The 26049-nt window shown below is 40.2% G+C and overlaps 1 protein-coding gene across 7 annotated transcripts in view; it reads left to right on the forward strand.

Annotated features, from left to right (window-relative positions):
* Window positions 1-26049, forward strand: part of LOC105563368 (5-hydroxytryptamine receptor 2A-like) — a 122132-nt gene that overhangs the window by 22571 nt on the left and 73512 nt on the right. For 2 of the 7 annotated variants that reach the window (XM_012014913.1, XM_012014916.1), the window contains one exon: window positions 25195-25359. The exons of the other annotated variants lie outside the window; for them this stretch is intronic. The gene's annotated coding sequence lies outside the window, so the exon portion shown is untranslated. The remainder of the gene's footprint in view (window positions 1-25194; window positions 25360-26049) is intronic. 7 annotated transcript variants of the gene reach the window in all.

Consider the following 26049-nt stretch of genomic DNA (forward strand, 5'->3'; position numbering starts at 1 on the left):
CGCAAAAAGGTAGGCAAACGTTAACGCAGCCGGGGATAATCTTGTTAGAGCGGCATGACGTAGCCCCCGAGTTACCCCGCCTCTTTTTTACGGCGTCTACGTGCGCCTGCGAAGGGGAGCGCGGCGTACGTCCCGCGATATAACAATTAGGCGTTACACACGTGGAGTAATAATTTTTCGCGAGTACGTGTCTCCCATAGGGGATCGCCCCGCGTTTGACGTCGCGGATTCTTACGCTCGCGCGACGCGGCGCGACACGGCGCGGCGGAAAGATTGAGATTCGATAAGCTTAATTGCGCTCCACGTGTTGCAAGCTTATATTTACCGGCGACGGCGACGGTGAAGTTTGCAAGTTATAACGGTTACACGTTCGCTCACCGCGCGCTTACGTGTGCGGCATACGCATCACTCTTTCGCATTATCCGTGATCTATTTACGGAATGTTACATAGCACGCTGCATTATATTTGCCTCTACCTTGTGTCGTACCGATAATGGCGACCGATAAACTACGTTGCAAGGAAAACGCCTCGGGCTCTCGTGGGCTTGTAAAGAACAGTCCAAGTTTCCCCGTGTCGGGCATATAGGGGGGAGAAGGGGAGAGAGAATTCATTAGCAAAGTCGTTTTTGTCTTTACGACAAAATTGCTTGCCGGCTTCGAGCCATCGCTGACATTTATTTTCACGCAATGAGGACTGATGAAGCGTCATTAGCGCGTTTACAGACCTTTGCGTCTGACGAGTCGAGGAACTTTTGGATTTGCGCTTTACGCGTCCCCGCGAGCGTTAACGCGACGAAATTACGACACGTCGAATCTTTGCGACCGTCCGCGAACGTGAATCCTTAATTCTTTGCGCTCCAAGTGCCAATTAGGTTGCCGCTGAAAGCGATTCGTGTTCTGCAACGAGTCGCCTACGTGTGTCTCATTCGGGTGAACTTGGGCGCTTTTATTAGAAAACTTTCGCCACAAAATGATCAATTTGTACGCGTGGTTTCACTGTCGCGGGGATCATCGCGAGAAAACACTTATGTTCTCCGGCAGAACGCAAATATTCATTTCTGTTGCAACGATAGCTATTAATTCCGCTCATAACGGGAAAATTACCGCGAATAAACGAGCGACTGCAAATTGACTTTTACAGGCGAGTGAAACGCACGCTACGCTTATACTTTGTTCAACCTGCGTTTTCAGAATCTTCGCGGACAGTAATTTAAACGCGATAATTCTAATCTAACGTCAACGCCATCGCGATAAACGTCGAAGCGTATCGTGACGTCGGTGCCCGAAATCATCATGGCAGAAATGGTTTATACCAATTACCTTAACGCAATCGTTTTTAAATATTCAAATTTCATTTGCAGAACTCTCGGGTATACATAGGTGCGCGTATCAAATTTAAAGCCGTAACTCGATCTGTTTTGCGGTTCCACATTGTTCGCGGAAAATCGGAAATTTCTCGGGGCGAGCTTCGCCGGGGTTTACCCCGGTGCAGAATGCGTGTTCGATAAAATTTCATATCCACCGGTGCGCCGCCGGTTTCCGTAGTCGTTTGTATCGGTCCGTCTCCCGGTGGCGGACCTGACATTACACGCGGTCCGCCCGCGAGAATCTCCCGGGCTCATGAAACATTTATGATGCGGAGAACACGGAGAGGAGGGAAGAAAGCCCGATTTCATCCGCGCGCGAGATCAACGGCGCCGATTTCGGTCACCGCGAAGGATGCAAATCGCGCCGTTCGCCGTTCGATAGCGTGAAAAATAGGATCGCCCCCCGATACGGTGTCCTAGTCGGTTAGTCGGATGCCAAGTATCGAATTTTGAGCCTGGTATACGATCGCGGCGTTTTCGGATAAACGATCGCCGGGACAAACTGTCGGCCAACCGCCGCTGTATCACGTGGTATTGACAAGAGCTTCCGTCGGCAATAGTATATAACGCGACAGCGGCACTGAAATATAACTCCAATAAAAATTATTAACGCTATTTCGATTTCTACGAGTACTCTTGACATAACGCGCTCTTAACAAATATAATTTAATTATCTCCAGCTGCGATTGGCTTTTATTGCAAATCGATAAAATAATTGTTGCGCGTCGCGATTAAATCCTCCTCGCACCTCCGTGAAACGTTTGTCACCGGAGAACCTTCGTTTTAATTAAACTCCCTTCGTCGCGCGTATTTTTCAAACATTCGTCAGATTTCTATCATGCACATTAGCCTTCATTAATTACAATTATGTTGTGCATTTGTCACGGGGAGGGAATTTCGCAAAATGGACATTTCAGAATCGCGACAGGCCGAATTCTCTCCAGCCGAATTAAATCTTTCCGCTCGATTGGACAGCTTTGTAGCGACGGGATTTCACCGCAAATGCATCGGTACGCGCGCGGCGATCTAATATTTATTATAATCACATGCCCAATTATCTCGCGTGTAGCTCGACGATATGACGTTCCATCTGCGAGAAACGCGTGCGCGACGGCACCGCCGTTGGACACGTCGGCGCGAGGCAGGAGAGGAAAATTCACTCTCGGACAAATTAATTAATTTGCATTAGTCGCGTGGTCGCGCGAAAGTACGGACGGAGATTCAGCGCGGCTGTTGCTGTTCGCGTCGCGCAATTTCGCCGCGATTCTCCCTGATCCGCGCGCTAAATTAGACTCCTCGCACAGCGTTTTCGCGATCAAGGCGACAAAGGTCTTCGTCATCCCCGCCACCCTTTCTCGCGCGCTCCCTCCCATGCACGAAGGGACTTATTACTCCACCGCCCACGTCAGATATCGATCCCCCTTCTCCGCCGGTGAAATGGCGTTATTCGTATCGGCCATATCGCAGCGGGACGCGCGAATCGACCTCGCCAATATATCCATGCGCGCGATTTCCCGAGCGCGAACGTATCGTCATCAAACATCCGCGTGAATGGAAAATCAAATCGCTTCCTCTCCCTCGCCTCCCTACACCGCCCTCTCGCCCTCTGGCATCGCGGCACGGCATTACCCTCCGCCACCTCGCTCGTCGACGTTTCCTACACGTGAGCGCGGTGCTTTAGCGTCATGCCGAGCGAATTTCGATAAACACGGGCGATATTTTGCGCGCGGAGCATAAATGGAGAAGCCGCGCGGCGCCGTCACGCGCGCGGACTTTTAACTCTTCCCGCGCACCTACCTTATTACGTTTTGCATTATTACCGCCGCGCGATGCCCTCAATTAATTTCCAACGTATAGACACACGTTGAAAGGAGTCGAGGCTGGGCGCCTCGAAGAACGACTGTTTAAGTAAGTGGCGCATTGAAAACGCTTAATTCGTTTTCATTCAGCGGACCCGTGAGATAAAAGCGCGTATAAATTGCCTCTCCGCCTTTATAGAAATATAAATAAGAAGTATAAATTCCTCCTCCCCCTCCTCCCCCAGCGCAAAAACATTGTAATTTCAATGTTGAGTTGAATTCCGCGATTAAATATTTTAAAAGCAATTACTTAAGTAACGGGGCGGGGGATAATCACTGTTGTACGGTTGTTCATCAAATATACAACTGCGCTTTAATTACTATCGCGTTGCCGCCATCCATCGCGCTGTGATCCGCGCCAGCCGATTTCTTTCTCCCGTAGATCACCGACGGAGATATTTCATTAGTACGTTTTAAACATATCTGACCTACATCACTACGAATTTGATATGCTAAGCTGCCACCTGCGCCATGACTCTCCATAAATCTTGGAGCGTGCAAGCGCGGTCGAGACAAACTGCGTTTCAGCTTCCAACGCCGAAGACCCGCAGCCACCTTGGCAGCCGAATTCAAACATTCAAAGGGTGAATTACATAGCAAAGTGGGGAAACTTGAAGCGACAAGCCGCAATTTAATCGCGCATGATCGGGCTATCGTTTATCAAATGTAATACTATGTAAAATCGCGTTCAGCTTGCCACGTGGCACGAGAAAGGGCGTTTGAGAGAATTGCATCGCCACTACACTTTTCGCGCTTATCATATTCTATGAACTTTTTATATACTTTTCATGCGAAACACCATCGCGAAGAAAGATTAAACGGAACGGATATTCTCTGAGAATACCTTCGCTTGGGGAAAACACGCAGACGTCGCAATTCGTCTTTCAGCGCTCCGTTCGCTGGCTCACGTCGACATATTAATTTTCCCTAAGTAAGTACGAAGTTCTATGCCCGTTTAAATTTCCAAGTAAACATTTAAATTATTAAGAAGCAAACAAATATTTCCTGCTTGATGTTGATCGTTCCAGGAATCAATTATTCCGCAACTTCGCTCGACGTCGTTAAATAATTAATCAATTAAGATCACTTGCGTCCGCTCTCGGCAACGATATATTACATTACGGCAATTAGAGTGGCTGAAGAGAATTACATCCTCGGCGCCTAATTCAACTAACATTTTTCCTATCTGCATCGGCACAAGTTTCAAACACACGCGACGTGACAAGAACATACCTTCTTCGTTCAATTGCGGATCCTGTTGTCTTTCGACGACCAAATGTTGGCTCGAGTGTCCGGGTCACTACTTGTCCATTTATTTCGGAGACGGATAAGCAACAAGGCCAATGCGATGGCCGCCCAAGTATTTTCGGATTCAGTCATTTAGACTAACGGTACGCGAAGTTGGACACAAACTGTAGATAAATAACTCACTAGTTGTACATGTGTGCGCGTGTACACGTGTGTTCGAAACGCCGTTAACTGAGCATATGTTATCGTTGACGAGGTTTAATAGTTAATACCCCGCAACTGCTTATGCATTCCTTTTAAAACTTAACTCTACCTATCTTATATTCTAGTAGGACGACAAATTTTTCGTGGAAATCTTTGTAAAGATATAATTTCAAAAAATCGTTTTTAATAATACACTATATGTATTATTGGCACAGTCGACTTGAGGGATATTTTACCCAGCCAGTTTAAAGTCGTCTAATAATTTATCTCCCTATCGTCAATCAACTACTGGCGACAATAATATTCACCTTGTTCAATATTTTACTTTTAAATATCGTAATATATATGTGGGAAATATATTTCTTTAATTAAAATTCGCTTCTTTTTGCTTATCAACACCTAATATTCTTTCTAATGTTTCATACAAATGTGCCTGGAATTTGAGACCATCTATCTTGGATACAGCGTAAACTGGGTCGATTTTCAGTCCCAGTCGTCATCATTAACCGATTCCCTCAAGTCGATCTTGTTGGCGACTCGGTTAACTTTGGTTTCAAATCTACAGTGATCTCTCTCAATTGCACACGATCCCTCAAATCCCTCCCAAAGTTTTCCCAATCTTCATAGCACGCTACATTTAAGGATCTTTTTAAACTTTCTGTCATTCTTGCTTATATCGCTACACGTGTTTGGTTTACGTATAAAGGACATTTTAACGTAGATCATTGTGTACCGATTACAAAAATCTCAGGGGGTTTACACGTACCGTATACTTCCTTCGCCATACGCTGGATTATCAAATAATTTTCCCAACAATTATATGACGCACTAAATTTCAGAAATTATGGATTGGGTCTTAAATATTTAACGGGACTTGCGCGGCACGAGATATACACTCCTTACGGTTCATGTGCATTAGCGCTAAGATTAGTAGTAAGATGACTATCTTCAAGTACTTAGCACGATCAATATGCATGCCGCTAACCGGATCTTATATTCCGGTAGTAGCGGTCGCTCGAAAGTAAATAGCCCGAATACACGGGAGATTTACTTCGCGACGCGATTAAACTTACAACTTCTAACGAGACCTGTGACGAGAAAGAAGAATTGTACGAGAAAACTTACAGACGCCAAAATTCACGCGTTATCGGTAAGAATTATACAACAATTAATTACAAGCTGACTTGAATATCAAGTGGTGAAGTGATGACAACAATAGCGCACGTTAATTATGTAAAGTTAAAACAGTGAGTTTATCGTCAACCCAACTGGCAAATTTTATCCAATTCGTTACAACATTTCGACCTTACTTCAGGTCCTTTTCAAGTAACAATACACATAAGAAAACAAGAAAAATTCATCGACAGGTCATCGTCATCCGTGAGACAGAGTCAGAAGATAAAAAAAGGCGCACATCCGAAATGAGATTCAAGTTTTCTTTCGTTAATTGTTTAAAACGGAACACGTGGAACAATTGCGATTTTGTACTGGCTTGTTATATCTCTCCGAAAATTTCCCGGAACTGCGAGACTTTTTCTTTCACCAGCATTAAAGTGATAAAAAGCCGATCTTATTCGCGCCCCATATATTTTCCGAAGTTTACGTGTAGGCAACTTTTGACACATCCTACTTATTTTGAATCGTGCATAATATCACGATGATTTTACGTCCGTATCGAAATGCCTTTCCCAATACCGAGACTTAGTCAAAAGAATTTCGCATTCGCGGAGATAAAGCACGCGACGATTTAATGAAACGCACTGGTGTAATAAAACAGTAGTTTCCCGAGAATTACGATCGTCTAAAATCCGCTTGCGATTTCTTCCGTTTTAACCGCCTGGTCTTAACTGCGTTCGCAAACTGTGTTCTCATCTTTAAATGCATCTGGCCACTAACAGCAACGTTATCGGTTTAAGTAATCGTTTAAATTTAATGAAAAGAAAGAAACTCGAACTCATAGTAATTGTTCCAATTTAATCAAAAAAATAAACGACGCCCCGTAGACTTTTTCATACTGCCACGAATATGTATTCCAAGTACGAAGATATTCAAAAGTGGAGAGATATAAAAATTTCATGGAAATGTACGATGCAGTTAAAAAAAATCTGCTTCAAAGCATCTATAAATAAAAGGAATCTGGGACGCCGAGTATTAAATATTTGGTATAAAAATATATTTGCCGAAGTGTGCGGCTTAAAAATCGCGCGGCTTCCCTGCAAAAAAAAAACTTCAAACGTGCAACGTTTTTTCAACTCAACTTTGAAAGTCATTGCTTCCTCACAGTGTGATATTCTCTATCTTGATTACTTCACACTTCAATAGATGGCAACGAGTTGAGGTACCTCGTAACGTAAAGATCCTATATCTCGATTACGCCGCTTGCATCAATTTATTTCTGGTTCTTTAGTGAAAAAATTCATTGCGCGCTAACGGGTGAAAAGCTGCTTCGATTACTTGCCTAATTTCCAATTCTGTGCAGCTGCGTCGTAAACAAAATTGATTATCGAGTAAGCTAAGTAAGCGACTGATTGCACACTATGTATACGGTTTTTTTTTAATTTTAAACCTTGTTATATCAGAGCAAGATTATAAAATTTCTAGTAATTTTATCAATGTAAAAGAACTTAATAAACATGTTCTTCTCGCGTTATTATACATATTTATAATTTTTCATTATTTCCTTCTCTTAGTATAAGTATGTATTATTACATACTATATATTCGTGTAATTTTTTAAAATACGTATTTTGTCCTGCTAAACATATCACGCACGTTTTACGAAAAAATGTTTTTACAAGCTAGGGTACAGTTGACCCAGTTTGGACAGCCTAAGCGCTATCGGGAAATTATGCTAGGCCAAGGCTTAATAAATATTTCTGCGCTGCTAGAAAGCCACGCGGACATTAATTTACATGCGGGGGAAAACCGCATCGGAGAGAACCGTTTCATTTTCGTTGCGCGGAAATAACGCATGGGTCGAGAAGAATGTATCGAGGGGGGCCACCTCTGCCTCTCGGCTCGAGTAAAATATCGCGCGGAATTTTACGTTTAATCTGAGCGCTGAAAATTACGTTCAAAGAGAAGAACAAAAAACGATTTGTCGTGTAAAGAGAGAAGGGGAAAAGGGAACGGAAAGCATTCAATGTTAAAGGGAAATCGTCATTTTATTGAAACGAGATGTTTTCTGGGCTCGGAAAAAAGATCTCACGAGCAAGCGCCGCAGTTTTATTCCTCATCTTGGAACACTGCCGATGATACGCTCGATGTAACATGAATGGCGAGGTAAATAAAGGAGGATGATCAACACGATTGTAAGTAAGCACAATACGAAAGAGGAGATCTCGGACATTTTCCGCGCTCTTACATACAATAAAGAAGTTTAGAAATTGAAAAAGGCGGCTTGACCGTGCAGAAAATATTCTTAACGCCAGAGTAGTTTTTTTCATTAATAGACAACGTATTTTTATTAGTCAATTTCGTATCAATAAATTTAATATTAATCAATTAAAAGTGCGTATCTGAAATACTCTCTTAATGATCTGATTAAATAGCTAAAGATTGTAAAATATATGCATGCATTGCGAGATGATGGAGAAACAAAAAGCGCATATATATATAAAATAAAAAATCTGGAACAAACTATTTATATTTTCAAGAATATATCAGATATTAACAAGCGCCTATTTATTGTAGAAAAATGATTCGGAAAAACTAGAAGAGAGAATAGCAAGAATTAAATTCGATTTAGAACATAAAAATATGTTCTGCGCGGCGCAAGCATGGCAAGTCAGTATTGCAACACTTGAGCACGTACATCAACACTTTAACCACCATGTACACCCGGCATTTTTGCTTTAATTTACCTGGCAAACACGACGAGAACGGTTATTGATTCTCGCGATTTCAATTATAAATTCTTAATGACGCGGTGAACGAAATCTCTCGACAGCTGGCCACGATAAAGTCGTTTGGTGGCATGTACTTGACGCATTCCAATTTGGCTTCGCAAACAATTTGTGTAAATAATTGCATACGCGGCTTAGATATCCAGCGAATTCATATGTTATAAGAAAGAAAGAGTAAATTTACTTCGCTTCCCTTCCATATAGTCCATCTATTCAATACCTAAAACTCGAAAGAAGTTCTTTGTTCGATTTCTACGAAAAATTCCAAGAGACTCTAAGAGAGTTAAAGATCTCTATCGCAATTTTTTAGTTGAAATTTTCTAATGCGGTTTGTTTAAGATTATCGTCATTAAAGTCGGTTAAATGAATTTCCATCAGTACAAAAGAACGCTTATATTTTCCACCATTGTCAAAAAGCCGATTGTTTCTGGAATCATGTTTTCCATTAGATAAATATATTTGTTTCGTTCTTGTTTACAGAAAATTTTATTAAAGCATACGCAATTCACTCTTTAAATCTCAAAGCATGCTAGCTGAGCACGAAAAAACTTCATAATGGTACCTCTTTATGCACATGTAACATTTATCAAATAACGTCTCCGTTAAATTAAAAAATTTAAAGGTCGTTTGAAGTTTCGATTAATTGGAATTAATAAAAAATAATTAACCGTGATGTTTAAAATAATGGTCCATGATATTTCCTTCTGTTTGTCAATGAATTGTTTCTTTTAAATTCATAATATGAACAGAAAAACAAAATCATATTTAGTACTAGCAACCCGTGCAGTATGATTTTAAAAAATTCCGTCTTTGTGCGAAAATACTATACAAATAAATATTTGCGAGCACAAAATTTGTAAAACGTGATATTACATATCCCGTTGGTTTTTCTCTTATGACAGATTTGTAATTATTCTCAGCCAAAAACAAGAAATATGTCAATTTCGCGAACAAAAATTTTTTTAATATTGAAAATAAATATGCGAAAAAGATTTCAATGGGTAATCATCTAAAAATCTGTGAATCTAAGTTTTCTCACCGAGACCTATGAGAGACATTTAAAGTTTGAATGTATCAGTCCAAGAATTAATGATAACGGTTTAATTTATCTTTTTTCCTCGGTGGACATAAAAATTTCTCGCGGTGGATATTAAAACCGGGAATGTCATAACAATCATTATAATTTCCATCGACGCGTCTACAGGAGATGTCTACAATCGCGAATGTCTATCTATGCGACAGGGAACCAGCGATAGATCCTGGATGCGGGTTGTCGTCGTTAATCAAATTACGTCGTTTACGTTTCCAGGTAGCACGTAACATCGCTGCTATCGGCCGAGCCGTCTGCCAGACGATTCGAAATACATTATCACGAGATAGTGTAGAGCAGATTTCTTGCGAAGTGATATCACTTCAGGAAAATCACCGACGAGATTCCGTCGACGTTACCGAGGCACCACAAATATGCAAATATGGGAACGTTCGTTAGGGTAAATAACTTGGTGACAAAAAGTTTCGTAAAGAGCTTATCTAATTGTACGAAATTTCACTGCAAGGAAATCCAAACAAATTATCGACTACGAGCAAATACCAGCGAGAGAAGTTGACATATAAAATTATCTCTTGACGTTAAAAAAATACTCGTTGATTTTTCCAACCGTCCAACTTTGCACGGCAAAACACACTATCAAATTTGTTTTATCTTAATTGAGAACAATTATTAATTGATTTCGCGGGGACAAATAATTTCTGGACTCGTAATTTGCTGATTCTACAATTATATCGGAGAAGGTAAGCTTCCTATTTCGGCTTTATCGCTTTGCCATGCCCGTGCAAGATATCAAACTTTACTTTCAGCTTTCCCCGTATGAGATATATTTCCCGGAAAGTAATTTGGTGCATAGTCTCTGAAGAGAGATATATGAGATGGCACTGTAGCTACAACGTCGCCGTCTGCGCGTAGCGACATTGAAGAGAGTTTGTAGTAATTACGGAAAATTAAAAATATGAGCATCATAGAAATTTCAGCATGTAGCAGCACGTTTGAAATATGTATCGTGTATATACGACTGTATCGCGTGTCTAATTAACGCGTACTGTTTAAACTTCTAAGTATTGTGTTACACGTATCATACTGCAGTAAAATATTATGATGTTCACTAGAGTATCACGCTAAAGAAAATGGCACAATGTCAGGCGTATGAAACAGTAAATCATAAATGCATATCGTTTGCACAACAAAAACCGAGCCAATTAAAAGATTTAATAATAATAACAATTCGACCAATATCTTTGTAATAAATCCGAAAAGGAAAACGCTCAGAAAGTAAGCGAAATTACAGTCAACTTTAATCCTGCTACTTGTGCGAAATAGTCATTGGGCAGCCTATGTAATACTTTCTTCTCGCTGATCACGCGAATCAGCGCAGATAAAGGCCACGCTATTTATCCCCCACGGAGAGGAACAAACGAAACGAGCGGGGAAAAAAATACGCGGGGAACGCACAAACATCCGGGAATGCAGGGTGGATAGAGGGTGCGATACCCATAAGTGAGATTATACATCATTCTGTCAGACGTACATCGCCGGGGGCATTTACGTCTCGAGGCGAACCGTCTTCGAAACGCGCGCGATGGCATATTTTTTTCCACGTTTCCTCCCTTCCTCCCTCGCCCCTCTCGTCAACCGATCGTCTACGTTTCTAGGTGTCGCATCGAGGCGCGACTCGCGCGACGCTCCTCCGCCATTCAAAAAGTTAACGTGCGAATACGCTTCCTGGATTACTAGATTCTGCTCTTCGCTCAAAACGACCCCGCATAATGGATCGGATGGACGGACGTTCGCGCGGCATCCCTCCTCTTTTCACCATCCGCACCCTACTCTCGCGTCACTCTTTTCCACCTAAGACCTCTCCGTTTCAATCTCACTCGACATTATTACGTTTTCCATCGCGACTCCGCGCTCGTTAAATTCCGTTCACATAATCCAGACTTCTTGTCCCTCGGTCGAGCGATGGCTCTTACGATACATTTATTTGAGATACCGTGCGGTCTTCGAGTACCTGCACAACTGCTTCACGTCCGTAGAGCTTACGAAAGAGACCGGAAAACGATACTTGCGCTAAATTTCGATCCATAATTGACGAGCCGCAAAGAACTCGTGAAAATAAAACAAAACGTAAGCGAGATAACGTCGAGACGGAAACATAAACACCGCCGAGCATCGTTAAACTCGATCTTTCTTCATTTCTGTGCTCGGTCAGGGTTTAGTATATTTTTCCCTGTATTTCTAATCTTAAAATAGCAGAAAATATTTTCCAAGGATATTTATCTTTTTATTCGCCATATTACGTCATACTGCAGTGTCTCAGTTGATTTTTTTAAATAAAAACATCGATATAAGCGACGGAGAATTTGTTCTACGGAGCGTAGAATGTGCCGCGCGTTTACGTCATAGGAAAACCTCGTTTCCGCTGCCGCGTTAAGCAGATAGCACAGATAGTTGCTGGCGAAGCAACGTGTTACCCGTTCAAATCCTTGTAACATCAGTACCTACTATGCCCGATGTAACACTGTCGTCTTCTCCGCCATCTCCCCGGCCTTATTGCTGGAAACGTCGTTTGCGACGCCGGAATCGCGCGTATGCGTTTTCACGTGTCGGCGTTGCAGCCCCCCAAGTGAAGGGCGGCACAGGCGTCACGACACCAAAATGAAGATTGAACGCCCAAATAAATCCACTTCGACGCGGAGCCAGCTGTTTCGCGCGTATTTTATTTCGCCCTTCCGCCCCTCCCGTGCTATGCGTAATAAATTCAAGCGTGAAAATTTTTCCTACAATCGCCAAAGCTAATCAATCTATCGCGTTTGCTCGATATCTCCAAATATTCCCTCCGACGGAGAACGATGACCGATAAACGATTTCGCAAGAAGGATAGGCACGGCTAGATATATATTTCCATTTATCTTCGCATTCGCCATTTTTCGTTTGCGTTTTCGAAATATGTTCAACTGGATGTGTACTTACAGGTTTATTTTAAAAATCATATAATTCGAATGTATCTCCTTCAAATATTGCGCAATCTACACCCACAGAAAAAAATTCCGGATTTGATGCCATTAAACTTCAATGTATCGTAAAACAGGATCGATATAGCGCTAATCATATTTATTATGATTTGGACACAGAAAGAAATATTTTAGTTTTAAATGAAAAATTCTAAAATCTAGAATAGAATGATAGTGTGTATCGTCTTTTGTCGAATATCGTGGTGCCAACTTCGTGCGTTGTAAGATGGAGGGAAAATTTATATAAACTTACATTTGTATAAGTTACTCTTGTTTCAATATAGTAAGTTAATCTTTTTTAATTCGATGGAGGAGAATAAGAATTATTGACTATATTTTGATATTGTCTTATTTTTATACTAAATGAGATTGTGAAAAATACAAATGCGTCAAGAATATTTTTGATCTCGGCAACAGACATCTGACATCTTTTCTGAGGGTGTAATGAGCACGTATGAATTTTTACATAATTTCGAATATTATTGCGACTGAAACGCACGACCAAATTGATGGTTCAGTATAAAAAGAGAGTTGCTTCTAGTCACCAGTGATGATTAAATATTAAAACGGGAAACTTGTAGTCAACCCAACTGGCATATTCCCTTGTTTGTTTAATACAACGTTTCGATCCTATTTTTGGGTCCTTATCAAATAATACTAACAAGTAAACCTACCCAACTGGGAACACACCGATTTTGATGAGTGTTGAATATGTTGTTTTTCAGCTCAAAATAAGGGACATGTATTTTTTTTACATGTGCTCATACGTACTTTTAGGTGGTGAAATATCCCTTTGAAGAAAAATTGGTTTTCTCTTTTGGAGCGAATATTGACGAAAGTGTAAGAGCTAGAAAAAAATTTTTTAATAAACGTTGAATGGTTTCAATAGTAGGTACTTTAAAGCTATAAGCAAAACAGTTTTTAATTTTTCTTTTTCAAAAAACTTTCACCACTCAATATTTTTTATTACAATTTTGAAAATTTTTTAGCATCAAATTAAAACTTATTTTATTATGAATTCAACCGTATATAATAAATTTAAAAATTGTAATAACAATTTGTAAGCAATAAAAGGCCAACGTAACGAGCATTAATGGATGTTATAGATATATAATAACAATTCTTAATTTATTAGTAATTCGATATAAAGTACTTAAGAATTGTTATTATATATCTATAACATCCATTAATGCTCGTTACGTTGGCCTTTTATTGCTTACAAATTGTTGTTACATTATACGAGTGCTAGAGTCACTCTCTTCGTCTTTCGTTAAAAATTGTAATAAAAAATGTTGAGTGGTGAGGGTATTTTAAAAAGAAAAAATTAAAAACTTTTTGCTCATAATTTTAAAATATTATTAAAACCATTCCACTTTCATTAAAAATTTTTTTTCTAGCTCTTACACTTTCGTCAATACTCGCCCCGAAAGAGAAAATAAAATTTTCTTCGAAGGAGTATTTCACCATCTAAAAGTGCGTATGGGCACGTATAAAAAAATACGTGTTATTTCGAGCTGAAAATCAACATATTCAACACTCATCAAAGTCGGTGTGTCCCCACTTGGGTAGGTTTACTTGTAAGTGAGTCATCGTCGTCACATAAGACAGTGTCGAATTATAAAAATACATGTACATGTGAGCACTGTGGCTGCTGGGCTCAAACTTGATAAGAACCCAAAAAATATAGTCGAAACGTTGTATTAAACAAATTGTATTAAATAAGTTTCCCGTTTTAATTTTCAATATAACATTTTGAAAAGGCTCCCAAGATTACTGATATCTTTTTATAGCCGTCAAATAGAGCAAGAAAACTGAATGGAATGAGATTTAAAAAGGGAACGATTTTAAAGTAAAATGTGAAATGTTAGTAACGGAATAAATTACAATTCATCGAAGATAGAACAAGTGCGGTTAACGCTAAAGTTCGTGATACGCCATAGCGCCAGGAGCTAATAAAAGCACTCATTCATTCATTCATTCATTCATTCATTCATGCAGTACAACGAGGAAAAATATTCGCGACTGTGTCTCCGGCGTTGCATATATCGCTCAGATTTATAAACCGTGCTCCCGAACCGGTCGGACACGCGACCAACTCCATTATTTGATTGCGGGCGGAGACGCTCATTGGCGAAAAGCACAGCGGGGGACGCGTCAGGGACGAGGGAAGAATATCGCTAATGGAGGTCGTGAGATATTAGCGCGCTATTTTTCCGCGCGGCCGCCAAAGTTTTCGCGGCTGTGGAAAACGCACGCGGTGACCCGAATCGCGCCGACGTGCACCAATCTGGGATTTCACGTTTACGTGCCGGTGGTTGTTCGAAACTCACCCCGCCGCGCCAAAGTCCGGTCTAACGAATTTCCAGCCTTACTTCTTATCCCCGTAGAATTTTCGTACCGGCCCGAAAGTTCCGTAACGTCGTTGCTCGTGAGCGCGGTGCCCACGTTTGTTTGCATAGCGCGATGAATACTTTGCGCCATTTCTTCCCGCCCGTCGGCGAACTGCGAACCCGCAGGTGTTAATAGCGTGCCCGAAATTAGCCGAGAAGTTAGTCGCCCGACTGCTATTATGATAAATGCGCGAAAGTGCCGGCCGCTCGTAAATGCGCGATATATCGCCACCTTAGAGAAGTAGATGCGATTTATTAATCGCCGTTGTGATTGCATTGATAATTCCGAGTCATTCATAATAATTATAAGACAATTAACTGGAGGTTAGATTTGAAAAACGTGTAACGATTGGACTGGAGTTGCTACTCGAGTGTGAAAATTCACGAATTACTAAAATAATTATACAATTAACAATAATAATATTATTAATTAAATGTAAAAAGACGTTAATTAAATGATATTAACTAAATGATATTAATTACACGAGAAAAAGATGTTAATTAAATGATAAACATAATGCAATTTGCAACAAATATTTTTAATTAAGTTAATACAATTATGCGAAACCAAGAGCTTTTACTTTGTTCCTTTTATTCACAGGCCAGCATCGTGTTAAATATAAAAGAATCTTCTTCAAACGTGTTCGGAATGTTATATACGCGACACGTAAGGTTTAAAGCAAAATTCGGACGAGCAGATCGAAATTAAACAATGATTATTACCCAACGATATACATTGTTCGCATTGTTATAAATTACATGTCCAGCCATTTTCAGCGAGTAATATTCGTATTAATCCGTGGGGAATAAAATATGAAAATCTGTGAAGTGAAACTGTACGGCACTCTCTCTCTCTCTCGTCCACTTTATCGACGAAATATTTGATGGAATTCAAATTTGAGAGGAGCTCACGTAGCGTTTACGATCTTACGAAACTCCGCGAAGGTTAAATATTATTCTCCTCGCGTATTTTGTACGACATAAAGCAGGCACGTCGAAATATGCTTTTCATATGCAAGCTAAATGTCAATCTCTTGATTTTTTGCCCGGAGTTCTTAACTCTACCTCATAGAGATCCCTCGAGTCATGAAGTAAAACTCGTCGGTCTTCAATCGTGCGTTTTCCCGATACTTCAAGGTTTACGTCTTTTCTGGAAGCTTTCCATTATGATAGAAAAACATGGCTTCTATTTATGAAATACACCGTCTTCGGCCGCGGCATCAAATGTCGGAAGACGTCAAAGTAAATTTTCTTTTCTGATTACGATTCCATTTTCTTCCGTATAGTTTCCATCCGAAATGCTCTTCGACATCTTTGCAAAAATACAACCGCCTTCTCCCTTCAAGTATGCACATATACACGCGCTATTTATTATGCCGCAGCTTTTATTTGTATACCCACAGTTGTCTGTTTAAGTTAATACGTTAAAAAAATGTATTACGATATTATCTCTCAACGATGTTTTATAGTTTCTGCAATTTCCACAATTGATACGCGAAATATATTTAACGACTTAATATTCTAAATTGTATTTCGAGTTTTCTGCATAACAGAATATCTACTCCGTAATTTATATCTTGTTAAACGAAAAGCATGTTTATAGTTCACGTTCGTGCGAGCTTTAAGGGAAGCCTGTTACATACAACATAGATCAATCTGCACTACGATGACATGATTACAACTTCATTTATTCCACGTGATTTACCCTGGCTTAGACGTCGCCGGGGGGGATGAGACACGATTTTAATCTCGGATCTCGCCGTCTCGTGGAAACAGCAAGTTTAGAAGCACGAGCCTTCAACGCACAAGGGTATCATCATTCTCTACCCTCCATGTTACTCCAGTGGACGATTTTCCCCGCTCTCTTCATTTCGTCCAGAAAATATAAAAGAAGACCCTACAAAGACGCGAGGGCCGGGCCGAGAAGAAGTTCGCAGCGAAAGATAATATTTTCTGGCTTCTAAGCACCGAGGATGATACCCCGCACGTTGATCCTCGTGTCTGCATTATGGACATTCTGATTAAACACCGCGATTCCAACCACGATGGATTCACCTAGCACTGTCCTCCGACTAGGACGATGATTATTCCGTGATCTAATAGCACGTACCGTCGCGCCCGTTGTGTGCCGCTCGGAATAGTGAGACGTATACTCTCAATGCGTGCAGGCCAGCTCAATACGCACACTGCATATAGAGCGCCTCTGAAATACTCGGTTAAGACGACGGAGGAGGAAACAAAGACTTCATATAAATTCAAGGTAATCAGTTAAAATTTTTCTCCCGCAACGCAACTGCTAATTTCGTTATAGTCACATTTCTCGTCTCGAAACGGTGTTGTCTAGCGAAATTAAAACGCTTGGCGTTTCACGATCTTTTCATTTAACTCTATAGCTGGGATTGTTGGCCGGGCCATTAACAATTTTTTGTGATGTGTCTACAAATAGGCGCAGCTTTGCGTGTTACAATTTTAAAATTATGCATTTCAGTAAAATTATGCATTTCAGTAAAATTATATAATCCGACATTCTACTACTGTATGTTCAAATGAATCGGTGATCGAGTGTCACCATCGTTACTTATTTTCGCGATTTCGATGCAATCGCTTTATGACAATGGCCCACGTGCTTTATGATTACGGGCTGCTGTCGCGATTTTATATCATCATGAAACATGAATCTGTCGAGAGATATATTGCTAGTATATTACTCATTGTATTGCGCAAAATCGAAGCTTTAGTATTCAACGAAATATTTTTAACAGAGAACATGGACACGGAGGAAAGTACCTTGGATTAAAATTTAAAAAAATAATGCGTCTCTAGAAAGTTTTGGATACAACTATTTCTTATTATATTCATCATTTATTTCTCTATCGGATTTCATTAAGTAACGTATGTAAAGTTTTACTTTAACACAACTGTGATTGCTAAGCCACAGCAACATTTTGCTAAGAGTAAATATATCAGATCCTATGGAAATTTTAACTGGTTTATCAAGTTTCTTAAAATATGTGTCTTACGAGTTGATTAAAATGGAAGAAATGCGATATGTACTCCAATGCGTCACATGCTAATATTGATGCGAGGGTATGTGCACGACGCAAAGTAGCAAGAGCTTTGAATAAATTAGAACGGTGCGCTGCTACACGAAAAGGACGCAGTCTTAAGAGTTGGATTGCGAGCCTAAAGCTACCCGCCGTGTAAGAAAATCGCGTCGGCAAACTTACCGCGGTACTTTTCATAAGCGCGTTAAGACTCTCCTTAATTATTCAGAGTTTGCTTTGAATTATGGATGCCTGCGTCCAATACATACAAGCGGAACCTTAATTTCAACGGGAAGAACCACCTCTGAAAGTCTTCGCGTCGACGGAAAATTGAATCCACAAATTTATCGAATAAACGGCGAAACCACGAAGGTGGAGGCTGACTGTTTCTCGTAAACCTGGCAACGTTATGATTAAGCCGAGTAATCCTGTAACACGGCGATTTTCGAGGCGTAAGCTCGAAAAACAGGAGACTATTCTTTACGACGGGAGAATCCGAGGAAATATATCGGTCATCGTGCCGCCATTGCGACATCGTCGATAGTCTTGACGCATCACTTGCAACGAGGAGTGACATTTATGTCTCTCGGGTGCTTAAAAGCCGGGGGAGAAATCGCGAGGATTGTATCGAGGCGTAAAGAAAGGCAACGTGATGAGCGTACGTGGCGATATTTCGCGCATCGTTAAAACAATTCCTAAACTTTATTGGACTTTAAAGTTTGATTTGAATTTGGTCTCGCGCTTTTTATGACGCGACATTGAATTTTTACGAGAAGGCAGGAGCGACTTTGTCCAAGTGTTATGACGAGCTACGCTGAATGTGGTTTAAAGTTTCAAAGATGAACACAGGAAAATGTCGAAGAAGAGAATCGAGCCGTGTATTGCAAAAGCACACTCGATTCTCAATGTGAAGAATTCACCAAGGGGGTGACCACTAACTAAAATGTTGTCCCACCGATTACACGATTTCATCTGATTACAAATAATCTCATCGTGAATTATGATCAAAAGAAGTAAATTTTTTTCGAAAGTAAAAACAAGCTGAGAAAATGTTCAAATTTCATGTATATTGTCTAACGAGTGAAGAAATTTGAAAATTAAGAAAAAAACGATTACACGAGGATTTCGTAAGGATTTTATAATGATTTCGGAGACACTGTCCCCATTACATTAAATAGTTACCCCCTTGCAATTTACTTTGTATGCGCGTTAATGTGGAGGAAAATAAAGAGCTTTTCTTATGCAATTCGAATGTGTAATATTATTGCAGCGCGCATATCTCGTATACGAAAGTAATTCCCAGCACCACCCCGTTTAGTCAATGGACCGAAAACGAGCAGGAGACTGCACAATAATTATAGTATTCATCAAGGAATATTCGCATCATTTACCGGATAAGGCACTGTAAACGGTAGGATTTCGCACGACGCTGCTTAACCCGCATAAATCCCCGCATTTGTGTCGCCATTAACTAAGTCGATTGCAGCTGACCTCTTATACGTTACAGATGTCACAGTTCTGCTTTTGATTGTAGGTCAATTGCGCATTAACGACGAGTTAATCACGAGCGCACCCCGAAGCAGTTCCAATCCCGCATGGTCATAAATGAGTTATTTCCTAATGCGTACGCCCAATGGTCACGATGCCAATTAGCGATTTAAGAGCAGCAGTTTGCAAGTAGATCGCGCACGATCTTTCTCGTCGGCAATTATCACTGCGGCGATGTTACAACGATTTAACATACAAGTTTTTGACGTTTTACGTAAACTATTGTACATTGTATTAAAAAATGAACAATACGTATCGCAAATGATAGGCCGTGTTCCGATCTAACACTCGGCAGATAAAATTCTTTATTGAATTGGGCACATGAGAAATGCGACTAAAGATATAATTACGAGATGTCCGTTTCTTTCCCACGAGACTTATGCAATACGAGTTAACTACCAGCGTCGGCCTTTTGGGCCGCAAATTCCGGGCGGCCTGCGTCCTGCAGAGGAGTAAATTAATGTAATTCCGTGCAAGTGACAAGCACACTGTGCCGCGGTAATGCACATATTTGTTCTGCCGAAAATACAGGCCGGGCCATTCCTGAGGAATAATTGAATTCCCGCGGAAACCGTCGCGAGAGGGAGCGAACTACGAAAATGCAGTAGAGATGCAGTACAGGCGATCGGAAATACAACGAGCGTATTGTTACCGAATACCGATGGAGATTGTGTTATCGAACAGCTCCATTTCCGCGAAAATAAGACATTCTAACGAATAATGTTTCCCATCATCCTGGACAAGCCGCAATTCGAGTTCGGTATTATCTTTCCATGTTTAATCTCGCCGATACAGAAGGGTAGAATTGGATAGCGGGACAGAATTGACAAGACAATAATTTTTCATTTAAATTCCAGCAAAAAGAAGACGACGATTCACATAAGAATGAAAAGTGTGCTCCGTGTCAATGAAAAATTGTAAAAAATTTCTCCATGCAGAGCGACTTTGTCTCACGCGAGATAAATTATTGTGTCGCGGCAATGCGCGACGGATATGTCTCCAATGTCAAACAATTGCAATTAGTCAGGAGACATTCGCGAAAACTTTCACGTCGCGGCGCGTCGAAACATTAGAGCGGGAATTATTCCCGGCCGGTCAACTTTTCCCGATGCCATAAAATTCGCCGATTAAAAACTTGAGGGTCGAATATACCGTGCGTGTCGTATCACCGTCGTGTCAACGAAATCGTGCGAGGAAATTTGTTCGGTGTTTAACGAGCAAACTTCTATCGTGCCGGCGATGCAGATCGATTCGCCGGCGACAAATTGATTTCGTGCCTGAAAGATAGCGATCGGCGGAGTTCGGGAAGGAAACGTCGAACCAACTTCTCGCGCGCATGGCACGTACACACCCCCGCGCGAAAAGAAGGATCGAAGGCGGAGGGTCGTCGATCACACCGGATCGTATCGCGCGCGGGAATAATGGGCCGCGCGCGGGCGCGATGGAAATCATTTTCCGGGAAGTATTAATAATTACGATCGATCGGATATTTATGGAAATGACGTTGGCGACGGCGATACGCGATGCTCCCTCCCGCCTAAGCCGATTGTGAAGTTCGCGGCGGCGATAGCGGAATTATGGGAAGAAAGCAATAACGACCCCAAGATTTATGATATCGCGCAAAATGTACCCCGGCTAATGTCCCCGCGTCTTTTACTTTCCATCTATACCTCGCGCGCGCGGAACGCAAGCCGTAGGTCTCTGCTAAACATGATAATGTCCATCGTTTTTCTTCTCGAAACGTCGCCCAGTATTATTTCGGGGAAAAAACGCGAGTCGATGCTTTTAAAGCGCCACGCCGGTCGGTGCTTTTAAAGGGACTTACTCTCGCGAGATTGTGAAAGACGCGATGGCCGCCGCGCCGCCGCGCTTTTCTCACCTCCTCGTTGTCGCCGTTCTCTATGAGGCGAGACGATCTCATGCATCAATCACGGTAACAAAACCGCGTCAGGATGACGGCGGGGTATTGTTGCTACTCTCCGAGAAACTTGGAATCTTTTCTCAACCTTCTATTCTACTATCACCTAACATCTTAATGTGAAACGGCCCGGTAATTGCGGTACGTACGTTTATTTGCCTTGACATCGCTCATAATCTAATTATAAATTAATTTGATTAAAATGTTGCGTAAGAGCCGCATCGCACGCGTGCACTCAACATTTAATGCGACGCGCAATCATATACAACTGAGAGTTAATTGAATGGTTAATTCTTTTATAAGCTACCGATACGCACGGCCGGAGATCCATTTTATTAAAATTGGAGCAACTCGGTATCAATCCCATTATCCAAGTTAATTCCTCAGTACCGAATGTTCGATTAACCTCGTTTCTCCCCGTCTCTCAACTTCCTCTCGCCTATTTAGCTCTCGCTAACCCTCGACGGCCGTATCCCCCGTCTTCTCTCGCCCGCCTCTCAATCGTTAATTATCTTACCTAATAGCATTCTAGGTCGACTATATTGTTAAATATCTTAAATATTTCTCCTGTGCCGACCTATCCCTTAAATTGCTAAATATTTACGGGCACATTTTCATGCGCGATAAAATATGCATATTATTTTATCGTCAATTGTTTATTTATACTTAATGTTATCCCGCCCAGCAATTGAATTTCAGATTAGCAAATTCGGGTTAAGAGTCAAGTAATTGTATTGTCGCAATTAATTCGCGATTGATTGATATCGTATCGTTTAAAATAAACGATTGTAAAAGATGACGATGATAACGCGATAGAAAAATATTCAATTACAAATCAGTAGGAGGGTTTATTAAGTTAAAAGAAACGTTCATCAGTTACTTAACGTAACATCCGAAAGATCGATATACGAGTGGCTCTCAGCAGAAAATGACGTGAGACGACAAATAAATAATAAATCTTTTGCACACATGTCAAAGATTTAATCTTTTCAATACGTTTGCTTTCATCAATTTAGAATCGTTCTAATTTTAAGAAGATTATTTTTATAGCAATATAAAGGAATATAAAATGTACCGTGATGAGGATATTATTCTGATATTAAGTATTTTTAATATAACTGGCATGTGAGTAATTAACTCGGGTAATCTGTATAAAAAATTATTCGGTTTCGCGATAAAATATTTATTAAGTCCTCGCGTCATTTTATTTTGCTTCAAACGATATAAAATATTCAATCAATATACATCAAACTCATATTCAATCAATATATTGTGTATCAAATCCAGCTATCAATAAATATGGATAAACTATAACAGATTATAGGATAAAATTGTATATTATATTAACCAATGTTTCCTACCATATCAATAATCTATTTTTATTCCGCATATCTACATAATGCACAAATATCTGGCGGTGATCTTCAATTGTCCGTAAGATACGCGAATACCATGAGAAAATTTTAACGAAAAATATATTCTAAAACTGTCCAATATTTTACTTCTTCTAGTTTTATTTTACGTCCTTTTCTTTCCCTGTCTCTCTCGTTATCTATTTAACATTTAAATAATCAATTCGAAAAATTTATTTTATTCTCATGGTATTATTACTTTCTTGAAATCAGCAATAAATGATATGAAATAATATAATAAGTTCTATTTAAACTCTGTGAGCACGCGAAACTAGCTCATATCCAGGATAAATTAACAATTGCACATATTCGAAGATTAAATATTTTCACCTTAATCTGTTCTAGTCCATCCATTTTAAGACAACGAATCCGCGAGGAATCATATTTTTATAATATTAATTCGGTACTCACTTAAATCTGAATATATTGTGTCTCATACGATATTTTCACGATTCGTTATCTCAATTTAAAATAAAGGATAATTAATCACTCACCGATACGATGTGCAACAGCGGAGCTACGAACCACATGGAGCTGCGTTGATCTGTAACACATAAATAAATATCCAAATTACGCTCCAAATAATTAATATCTCACAAATAATTGTTGTCCACGTCGAACATTGTACTCGTAATTCACGAAAATATTTATAACGGAATTACATAATTTTCAAAAATAACTATTATACTTGTGTTATAAGCCTTAATAAAATTTCATGAGCGAAATGCATTTTCTCCCGTACGAATAAATAACCAAATAAACGAGAATAGGAGAACGACTAATCTACATACGAATAATATAGACATAATTTACCCCAAGGTTGCTCCGCTGACGCCCGATGCCTCTCAGGCTTCCTCCTCCTCTCAGCTTCGTTCCTGATTGCATCACACAACACGCACTCGCGGAAACACGGTTAATTACGATCGCGCGTGAACTCATTATGAAATACGTTAAGGAATATAACCATCGCACTGCACTTCGCGTAGCACTCCCGAAGTTAAAACTAGTTAAAATTCAATTCTTCGCGAGTACGACTGCGAGAAATAATATCAAGGCGCCCGGATACGATCGCGCACATCTACTTATATGTATACACATATTACGACTGGCGACAAGGTACTCTACTAAATACGCCAAGTTGAAAGTAGAGCAAAGTTCCCTATAATGAGATAGGCTTCTAACATGAGACAGCAGATTTCCAACGTCCAAATTCAATCACAATTCGTTCTACGCGACGATTACAGGACAATGAATTTACCGCTAAACAGATTTCACTTCAAGAGCAATAAATTCATGGTGGAACCGACGGACGATGCTTGTTAATTTAGCAGAAACCCCCGCTATCTCGTATTAGCAACTTGTCTCATAATAGGGGACTTTCCTCCAGTACTTTTAAAGCGACGAAAGTTAAACATCGATGCAAGATATATTTGCCTTCGACGATTATCGCCTGTAAAATGTCGCAACGCCACGATGATTTAACACTTCCGTCCCGCGCTCCGACCCCGTCGGACAAATAAATCGCGCAAAATGTTTACTCTGATAAATAGCCGTCGCTCGTGAGTCGTTAATCGCGGGAGTTAATTAACTACGCGGCCCGATAACTGTTAACTGTTCGCGAGGAACGATCGCGTTCTCGCGCACCTCTTGTCGCACGCGCGTTTCGAGGCGTAATAACACGGTACACGGAAACGGTTGGTGCCGCTCGCGAGTCTTGCCGCGCGGCACACCGTGCGTAAATAAACAATACGCCGTACGTTGAAAAAACAACCGTTGAGCACGGGCGTCGAGCGTGTCAGTCATATACACCGCTAACGAGAATTATTATCACGCACATTGCCGAATACATGTATAAACGTACACCGCCTGTTTCGCTTCTCAAATTAATTACTAAACGCGCGATACGCGCTCGCGGCTTCTCGTCTACAATCTGTCTAATCGCGTATCGCTCCGCTCTCTCGATTCAATTGGACGGATTGACGTTAACTCGTTGATTAATTTAAAGCGCGACCCCAAATTCCGATTCCGAGAATCGTCCGACCGTGACGGAACAAAGAAGCATGACCGAACAAGAATTTATAATTCCTATTGTCCACTATCGCTATCTCACGCTCGTGAATCCCGTGCATAAATTAGCATAACGAATCGACCAAAGAGACGTACAAATCCATCGGGCAAGCTGTTCGATCGCCGCGTTTGATTGCTAATTGTATACAGAAAACTTTCCCGTTCTAGAATACCTTGTCGCGGTCGCACTCCGCACGATAATAGACGAGATACGCGGAGCGGCTCGCGCCGCGACTTGCTCGCTCGAGGGTCGACGACCGAGTGATAAGCCTGGCGACCTTGTACATACATACAACGGGGCGCGGTACGCTGTTAACAAGAAAGAAAATAAATGTGAGTTCATGAGCTCTTGCCTTTTACACTTTAGTCTCTTACACTAAACTTATTTATTAATTAACTTATTTATCTAAATTGTATCCTTAGTTCTATCTACTTTGACTGTTTTTTACTCTTAAATTTATTTATGTATTTGTACTCGTAATAATTCCAGATATGACATTAGGAATTTGCTGCCACAGACTCGTAAACTCATTCTGTTTCGGCATAAAATTAATTAGTTCAGTCAACATTAGGTGCGTTTTTCTCCTATGTACACTGATAAAAAAATAGCTTAATCCAAAAAGATATTACTTTACTCAAGAAAATTATTCATTAGGTGGCTCCTAATAGCTTATTAACTTAAATTTAAAAAATAATAAACAAATTAAAACATGCATTTCTTTAATTTAATTATCTATTAAATATCAAAAAGTAGATAATTTTAAATTTAAAAAATTTCACTTTAATTCTATAAAATAGTTTTATAGCAAAGAAAATTTGATTTCTTATTTGACAAAAACAATTATTTTATTTAATAAATAGTATTCTCTAACTCATAAAATTTTTAGTTGAATGTAGAAAGTGTAACGATTTAAATTAATTTACTTAATATAATACACGTATTTACTTACAATTTGATATTTTTATTTAAATAGAATGAATATTTACTTCAGTAAAAAAATAATTTTAAGTAAATCTATTTAC

This window comes from Vollenhovia emeryi, unplaced genomic scaffold (genome assembly GCF_000949405.1).
Source record: "Vollenhovia emeryi isolate VEMERY1.0 unplaced genomic scaffold, V.emery_V1.0 DF939177.1, whole genome shotgun sequence".
NCBI lineage: Eukaryota > Metazoa > Arthropoda > Insecta > Hymenoptera > Formicidae > Vollenhovia > Vollenhovia emeryi.